An 8,994-nucleotide genomic window follows, 5' to 3' on the forward strand; every position below is an offset into this window, starting at 1 on the left:
GAAGTCCAGAGTGTGACAGGAGATCATTATCAATGTATCCAAAGATGTCATAAGAGTAATAAATGTTGGGAGAAAACTCTACTTTACGGAAAACAGCTGATCAACTGTACTGGAGCCATTAAGGTAGGAAGTTATGAAGATTGCTCTAGGGTACCCGAAATAGGTTATAAGTGGCCAAGTAAGGAGCTCAATGGATGGCGTGTTCCAAAAGGTAGTGGATGGTATTGGATGTGTGGGAACAAGGCACAAAAAGTGCTACCTCCTAATTGGTCAGGGACAGGTACTTTAGGGGCAAGCATCCCTAATATTACTGTAACAAAAGAATTGAGTAATAAAGATCAAAAATGGTGTTTAAGAACATTCATGAGGAGACAAAAGAGGGTCAGTGATCCTTTAATAGGTCGACCTACTTGGTTTCATTCATTCGCAAGGTGGCTGTTTCCACAAGTGGGAGTGAGTGAACTTGAAAAAGCAAGAGTAAATCTTTCAGCAGTTATTGAGCAAATAGGGAATAAATAATAGGAGGTTTCAGAAATTGCTAAAATAACCACCCAAAACAGAATGGCTCTAGACATGTTCTTGGCATCTCAGGGAGGAGTATGTACAGTAATAAATACTAGTTGCTGTGGTATATGTGGATCAAAGCGGGAGAATTTCTACCGATCTCAATGAAATCTGGAAGCAGACTGAAATCTTACATGGGGTTCAGAAAGATGATAGCTCTTTTGGATTTGAAGAAACATGGAAATGGTTGACTTCCTGGTTCCCTGAGGTAAGCTCATGGGTTGAAAAGTGTTTAACAATTTGGGGGATGGTGTTATTAGTTTTTGTATGTGTTTATGTAGTGATTCAATGCATTTCTAGATGTTGTACCAAGTTAATAAGGGAAAAATTTTAAAAGAGGGAGACTAATATGAAAATGATCATATAAGTCTCAAAGGGGGGAATTGTTACAAGACAACCCTGGGAAGCTCAGAAAGAATGTTTGAACCAGGTCGATTAGGATAACTTCTATCTCTCTTTTCTAAAAAGAAGCATTAAGTCTGAAGCTGTCTAGAGGTAGCCACTTAGATAAAACTTGCTTAGCATGAATTTGCTGAAGCTTTAGGCCGCACACTTGCTTAGCATGAGTAGCTAAATTTGCTGAAGCCTTAGGCTGCACTCCTAGTTCAGTAAGAAAGGGCCCCAGAGCTGGTGCAGGCTGGAAAGATAAGGGAGTTACAAGCAGTCTGCATTCCTGTGCCCCACACTCTGAAAGGGAGGATGTCCAGGCTTTGAAATAAGGCCTGCTTGGGCGCCAGGACCTTGGGAAGCAAAGCCTCCTCTCACTGCTGAAACAAAGTTAGTTAAGGGGTCTGGACTATCTCCCCCTCGTCAGGACCTTGGGAGATAACACCTACTGTCCCTGCTGGGGCAGTGTTAATTGCTGGAATTACTATCTCCCCTCATCAGGACCATGAGAGACAGGGGTGGGACCCGGGGAATGAAGAAAGCACTAACCAATCAGTGTAAAAGGGAAAATTGCAAATCTGGCAACTTGTTTGTATAAATGCTACTTGAAAAGTTGGGGGGGTGTGCTTGATTTGTGGGAAACCACCGAGCACCCAGGCTTGCGCAACTCTGAAATAAATAAGCAAATGTCTCTCCTGAGTGTGTAATTATTGGCTTATTGCACACCGCGCAACGAATCCGCTTTTCGGACAAGACGACTGCACTGTATTTGTCTTCTGATGATACAAATAGTCTTGCTAACAAGGCTTACTTCAGCATTGTACCACAAATATGTACATCACCACACACTTAGGAAGCCAGTGGTAGGTCACTCTGGGCTCCATCAGAAAGAACACCACTTGTTTAAAGAGCCCGTCCTGGAGACCAGGGGGCAAAAGTTGCTTATAGCTGCCATCATTTAAGGACACTGCAACTAGGCAGGCAGACAAAGTGGTGCTGGTAAGAGAGTGCAAATACAAGATATGTTCTGGGTCTTTCTGGTTGATGACATTCTCTAAAAAATCTTCTACACATGCTGTAATCTAACACCCTCCCATCAGCTATTTATAACCATAAAGGAACGGAATCTCCAGAGGGTCAAACCTCCCCTAGTGCTGCGGGGGGCGGGGGGGGGGGCGGGAGTTGTCTGCCTGGCATGCGGGGAGCCGTAGTTTTCGCCGCGGCATGCCGGGAGCAGTCGTCTTCCGGCACTGGGCTTCCGGGCCGCCATTTTCACGTGCACGGTATGCTGGGAGGTGTAGTCTTCTCAGAGGGGGCTACTGGGTGACCATGCTGCGCCTCTCGAGGTGGCGGGGGCGGGCAGGTCTCTGCCAGCGGGGCTCCCACCAGCCGGCCGCGTCGTGCTCTGTGGCAGGCCGGGAGCTGTAGCTCCAGGGGCCGGTGCCTTCTCAGCCCTGCAGCACTGGCCCGCTGGGTCTGTTCCTTACTGGACACGTGTCACTCGTGCCTGAGTCCCCACAGGTCACGCGGGACAGTGGAATGCCCCTGTTTTTCCCCGGTACAGGGCAGGAAGCATTTTCCATCTCTGGTGGTGTTGCAAGACAACCTTGGAAGCTCAGAAAGAGTGTTCCTGCTGTTTAAACTAGGCAGATGAGGAGAACCTCTCTCTCTATTTCCTGGGAGGAAATAATTCTTTAATCAAGGCCATCCTAGAACTGCTAAAGCCTTAAAGAAACTGTAAATCAAAATGTTTTTGTTTTCTATGCATACGTTGCCAATTTAGCAAAAGAATTCGAGGTATCCCCTAACTGAACTGTCCTCGCTGTAATACAAAAAGATCACGCCCATAGGTCAGAAAGACCCGTGCCCGGGTGACGACCCCTCCCCTGAGCATGCGTAGTAGTAAAATGGTGTGTAAGCAATATTAGAATTGTATGTAAATCACTAACCAATCGGTGTAAAAGGGAAAGTTGCAAACCTGGCAATTTGTTTGTGTAAATGTTACTTGGAAAGCCCAGGCAGGCGCTTGATTTGTGGGAAACCACCGAGCACCCAAGCTTGCGCAACTCTGAAACAAATAAGCAAATGTCTCTCCTGAGCGTGTAATTATTGGCTTAGTGCACACGGGGCAACGAATCCGCTTTTCGGACAGCAGTGTGACCGGGCAGGGTTGTCCCCAGGGGCTGGGGCTGTCCCTCTTGGAAATGGAGAGGCCAGGGAGAGAATGAGGGGCGCTGCGGGCTCCTGGGAGTCGTAGCTTTGCTCAGGACTGGGGCCAGTTAGGCAGCCGCTGGGAGGAGCGGCGGTGCTGGGAGGGCACGGTGCGGAGCTGTCCTGCTGTGCAGCGCAGGGGAAAGTCGACCAGCACCGTTGCTGTCCGAGGACCCTGGAACAGCCCGAGAGACCCTGGAACAGCCGCCCCACGGACACCGTGTCACTGCCTCACAAGGCCACTGCGTTCAGGTACGTTTGACTACATCCAGCAGAAGAAATGTAAGCCGAAGGATCAGGTCAAATAGCTGCTTGTCTAGGTTTGTTACCTAGCGACGCCCTGGCAAAGCTTTTTATGAACACTCCTACTTGATCGAGTGCATATTCATTCCGTGCATATTAATCACTGCCAGACCGCGTACGTCACTGATCCTTTAAAGCAAGTCCGTGGTGCTGGGGTAGCACGTGTAGTGGAGACTAAATGCAACAATACCTCATTTTGATGTCGTTCTCTTATACGAAGGCACTTGGAGCAGATTACAACATTTATCACACCATTTTGTTTATTGAGTGGACCCTGACCCTGGGGAGAAGGCGGTACTGCAGCGAAAGGGAGCGCGCATGCGCACTGCGTTCCGCCGCGCTCACTGCTGCCATCGCAGGTCTGAAAAGCGGCACCGCACGCTCAGCGGCGTTGCGCACGCGCACTGCGTTCCGCCCCGCTCACCGCTGTCCTCGCGTGTCGACGAGGCAGCACTGCAGCCGCCGCCGGCCACCGCTGCGTGCGAAGAGCAGTGCAGGCAGCCGGCGCACACGTGTGCGCTGCCGGTCGCCGTGTTGGCCGCTACTCTCCGCTCTCTCGGGGACGGGTAAGCGAAGGGGCCGCGCTCGTGCCCCCTGCCCGGTGCTCACGGACCGGGAGCGCTTTTCCCGAGAGGGCTTTTCCTTCTCGGTGCTTCCTGGGAGCGCGGGCACGGGCAGTGCCGTCTCGGAGCTGCTCCGCGGCACTCCCTCCCCGGCGCAGCCCCGGCGCCTGCTCGCGGATCCCCGCCGCTCTCTCGGGCGCGGGCAGAGCAGCCTCGGGGCGCTCGCTGCTCGGCCTGAGCGCCGGGGTCGCCCGCGGGAGCCGGCCGGCTGCAGCGCGGCGCTGCGACCACGCGAGGGCGCCATTGCGGGTCTCGCCTCCCTGCCGCTGCCGCTGCCGCTGCCGCTCCCCCCCGCCCCTCCCGCGCGGCCCGTAGCCAGCCCGTGCGCGGTGCGGCTGCGCGCACTTGGCGGCCGGCGGCGCATGCGCGGCAGCAGGGAGCGCGATGGCGGCGAGCAGGGCGGGTGTTTTGGCTGGGCGGCGGCGGGCGAGGGCAGAGGCCGCCTGGAGTCGAGCATGTGGGGGCCCTGGTGAGGCGAGGGTGTACTTTTGGGTGGCCGCGGGCGTCGGGCTGTGTCCTGGCTGGTGGGGCCGTCGCTGCGTGGAGGCGGCGGGGCGGGGGGAGGGGTCGGGCCTGGCTCCGCGCTGCGCTGCGCCGCGCCGGGTCTGCCGGAGCGCGGCTCTGACTCTCCCTTTTGCGTGTGTCGCCTGTAGGGCCGCGGTTGCTCCCCAGCGCGGGCCAGGGCGTGCGCTCGCCCCTGCGGACGCAGCCTGGAGGAGTGTGTGGGGGGGTGTCTGCGCGGGGGTCTGGATGTGTCCAGCAGCGGCACGGCAGCCTGATGCCTCCTCTCGTCTGGGACGCGGGTTCCTTGGCAGCTCTTCTGGGATGCGGGGCCCTTGGTGAGTTCCCTGCTGCCTCCTCTGGCGTTCTGTGCGAGCTCATAGATCCCTCCTCCTCCTCTCCCCTCCCCCCCACCCCCGTCTGGTGGGGTGGGAGACCAGTGGCTCCTCCCGCCGAGCTGACAGCCACGTGGGGCACCCCTGTGCGCTCCCTACACATCTGGGATGGCACCCCCACCCCGAGGGCCCCGCAGAGTCCCACCCTTCCTGCAACCAGCCCCCCCCAAAGCCATTAAACCACCCATAAATCCTGCTCCAACACCCCCACAGGCCCCACAACGCCTCTGAGCCCTGCCGCAACATTGTCACTGACTCCAGACCTTCCCCTGCACTCTGTCCAAAGCCCCAAACATTCCTAAAACCACTCCCGGGCCCGGGCCCCGCAGCAGTGAGGCATTCTAACAAAGATGGGATGTGATCTGCGTCTCCGCCTCGACTCAGTCCCGCTTTAGGGAACCGGGAGTTTACAGCGCTTCCTGGTGAAGGGTGTTGACGGGTGGATGCACAGATGACAAAGAGGTTTTTCTCTGTTTTCTTCTGAGCCGCCTCTGAGAAGCCTTTGTACGTACACGACGTGGCTGATCTGGGATAATCGTGCTGTGCACAATGTTTAAGGAGAACATTGCCATGAAATGGTGGGCTAAGGAATAGCCTAAAAAACCTAAAAGGCTCGGGAAAAGCCAAAGAGAACACCGATGGGCTCTGGGAAGCCCCAGTGACGCTACAGAAAACAGCGTGGCTTTTAGGCACCTCCTCAGAGCAGCAGCAAAGTCTTGCTCCAGCCTGTGGGACAATGGGGACTCTTAATTACCGCCGCGGTTACGTCAATCACCCCGAAAGCCTCGGAGAAGTGGTGCAAACACCTGATACCCTCGCGGCCTCGGCAGTCTTTTTGGTTTGTTTGGCAGGGTAGTCCACCGAAGGGGGACATCTCGAAGAGAAGCAGCGAGACCTGGGGATCCGGTTGTTCGTTTTGGTCGTCGCCTGTGAGGCCAGCATCCGAGCGTAAGAGGAATCTAGGCGCTGTCTCGAAAAGGTAATAGGTTTGAAACGGAGATGGGCAAATCAAGGGCTATCGTTCTTCCACGTAGTTAAAGATCGAGAGTGTTGTCGGTTAAGTGCGCGTCTACAAGGGTTTGAGAACAGTCACAGTAATACCGAAGCAGAATAAAAATAAGGTTTCATGGAAGATGGCGTTGGGTAAGTATTAGGCGACGTGCCCGCCTGCCTAATAACCTAGCCCTAATTGCTGTATGTAACGTTTCCAGACTGTTTACCCTGTAACGTATGATGTAACGTGCCATATTAATATCTTTCCTTTAAGGGAAAGAAGGAAAAAAAAGGGGGGGGGGGGAGAAAACAGGGTAAATAGAAAAAGATCATGCATAAACCTAAGTGTTTCCCTGAAAGTAAAACGCGAGTTTATCGCTTTCTTACAGAGATGGCACCAAGGACAGCAAATGCTGACAAAGAAAAGAGACGGACAAGCATTTTCTTGTGATTAATACCGAAGGGACGGGATGAGACAAGGAAGCCAAAATGCAGTGGACCCTCGATATCACCAGGAACTGCTACAGGAGGCGGCGTTCTGGCACGGGTAACTAAGGTAACTATCGATAATGACTGTTAGTCATTATTTCGGCCTCCCCGAGGCAGCGCTGAGGACTAAGTAACCCATTCCTACCCTGTGGCTGCTGTTACCTGTATCTGCCTTAGCTTTGCTTTGGCTGTTTCTCTTTTGTTTTGTTATCGTACATGCAGCTATGGAAAGGAAAAGATGTAATACTTACTTTTTTAGATTAATTGCCGTGGCTGAAGTTGAAGAGACTATATATGAATATAAACAAGCTGAAATAATAAAATCAAATGGAGCCAAGTGAAAGCTGTCTCCCTCTGCTAGAAAAAGGGAAAGCCCGTTCCTCCTGGCGAGGAAGGATCGCTGTTAACAGTGATTCGAATAATAGATCACCAACATATAACGGAAGGTCTGTACGCGTTACGACACACGTGGCACCGGGGAGACCTGCCTGTGATGCGGCAGCACGTGCCACTGTGACCTCAGCGGGTGTCATCTGGGGCTCAGTAGGTCATCGCCATGGAGATGGCAGAGGCAGGGAGAGAGCAGAGCCATTTCCCCTCCTGTCCTGCAAAGCAGTCCCTTCCCTTCCCCCCAGTTCTGTCCCAGAACTCTCTGAGAAATCCTTGAGGAACGTCTGCAGACGGTGCCAAAGGCAGTGACCTCTCTCCAAGGGGGCCCTGGAGAAGTCACTTCTGCAGCCCTGCACCCACAGGTCTCTGCCCTGGGCAGAGCTGTGCGGGCAGCTGGGACTTGGGGGCTGCTTTGGGGGTTGGCGTTTTTCAGAGACGGGCTGCAAGTGCTGTGGGATGAAAGAGCACAAAGCGTGGCCCTACGCTGAGATGCTTTGGTGAGCCTCACTCAGGGCTGGTTTCTCCTGTGGGTCACTGTTTGGAGAAGAAGGATGTCAGAGAGTGTGGGACAGGAGGCAGCCTTCCTCCCTGAGGCACCACAGCAGGCTCTTTGCTTTTCCAAGTCCTCAGCAAGGTTTCTCTGTCTGTGCTGCTTAAGATAGACGTGATAGGCCTGAGAAGAGCAAACGTGCCCTTAACAGCCATCATGTGGAGGGCTTTGTGAGGGAGCCTGGTGCCTGACAGGGTCCACAGCCATGGGCCAGACCTGGTAGCAAATCTGGGGAAGTTTCTCCCCTTCCCAGGACTTTTGCCCAGCTTTTCTTCTGGGCACACTAGTGCTGAGTCAAGGGGGATACTAATGCCCCTTCTCTTGGTAGCCACACTCCTCTTAATGCAACCCCGAAGGCATCTGAACTCACTCAGAGCGAGCACAATCCACTGGTTCATGTGACAACACACAAGCCCTTCTCCTCAGGCCACTCCTGAGGCACTCAGGTCCCAGCCTGTCCTGGTGCACAGGGTTCTTCTTTCCCATGTGCAGGAGTTGCCACTTGTCTTGGTAAAACTTCATGAGGTTCCTGTTGGCTGAATCCCCAAGTTTCTGAGGGTCCCCCGCACTGAAGCTCATTGTGTCAGCTCTTAATGTGTGTGTGTAGATGGTGCATGCTGACTTGTGGTGCCTCTGGCAAGGTAATAGGAGGAATTGCATATTACTTCAAGTACTAAAAAAGGAGGTCCTAGTTCCATGGAATTGCTGACCTAGGTAGAAATGACCCTGCCAATCATCTCAGAAATGGCAGCTGAGGGTACAAAGCAAGCACAACCAGGGCCTTTGGGGAAAGGGTAACCAGAGGGGGGCTGCTTGTATGGACGGGTATGAGGATATTAAGAGGGCTGAACATGGAAGGGGTAAAGGAGAGAAAACCCAACGAAAGGTGAAGGAAAGGAGTGATCAGGGCTGTTCAGGGGTACCTGCCAAGCAGCCCTGCAGCTGGACATCTCTGAGTGCAGCTGGACAGGAAAGCTAGTTGATCTGCTCATACTTGTGCCTGAGTTGCTTCCATGGTGAAGGAGACCTGAGGGCTTTCCCTAACATCAACAAGAGTAGAGCTGGAGGAATCTTTCCAGGTGGATGGGACCTGAGGCAGCCTCTAGCCCAACCTTGTGCTCACGGCAGGGTGAGCTTTGGAGTCGGAGCAGGTTGCTGAGGGCTTGATACAGGCTGGAAAACCTCCAAGGCTGCAGATACCAGAGCTTCCCTAGGCAATATGTTCCAGTGCTTGCGTGTCTTCTCAGCAGCAAAGTTTTTGCTTCTCTCCAGCATGTTCCTCTCTGGTTTCAACCTATGGCTGTGGTCTCTCCTCCTCCAGCATGCACCATTCTGAAGAGCCTGGCTTTGTCTTCTTGAGAATCTCCTCGTACAGGGGGACCCTTGTCCTGGAGGGCTAAAAAGTGGGTGCAGTATTGTACATGTTGTGTAGGAAGTGCAGAGCAGAAGGGTCTGATCACTTCCCTTGACCTCCTGGCCGTGCTCCTGTTCATACGGCCCAAGGTGCTGTTGGCCACCTTTGCTGCCCGGCCACACGGCTGTCTCATATTTGGCCTTGTGTCTGCCAAAATGCTCATGTCCTTTTCCG

At 53.6% G+C, this 8,994-nt stretch overlaps 1 long non-coding RNA gene across 2 annotated transcripts; it reads left to right on the top strand.

Annotated features, from left to right (window-relative positions):
• Positions 1–4,433: 4,433 nt before the first annotated feature.
• Positions 4,434–6,404, top strand: LOC135324567 (uncharacterized). Of its 2 annotated transcripts, none has more exons than XR_010385892.1 (4): positions 4,434–4,557; positions 4,742–4,927; positions 5,836–5,963; positions 6,367–6,404. It is a non-coding gene; the product is annotated as an uncharacterized LOC135324567 (long non-coding RNA). The 2 variants fall into 2 exon arrangements; XR_010385893.1 differs by having other exon boundaries at positions 5,841–5,963.
• Positions 6,405–8,994: the final 2,590 nt, after the last annotated feature.

The sequence above is a fragment of the Dromaius novaehollandiae genome, chromosome 32 (assembly GCF_036370855.1).
Source record: "Dromaius novaehollandiae isolate bDroNov1 chromosome 32, bDroNov1.hap1, whole genome shotgun sequence".
Classification (NCBI taxonomy): domain Eukaryota; kingdom Metazoa; phylum Chordata; class Aves; order Casuariiformes; family Dromaiidae; genus Dromaius; species Dromaius novaehollandiae.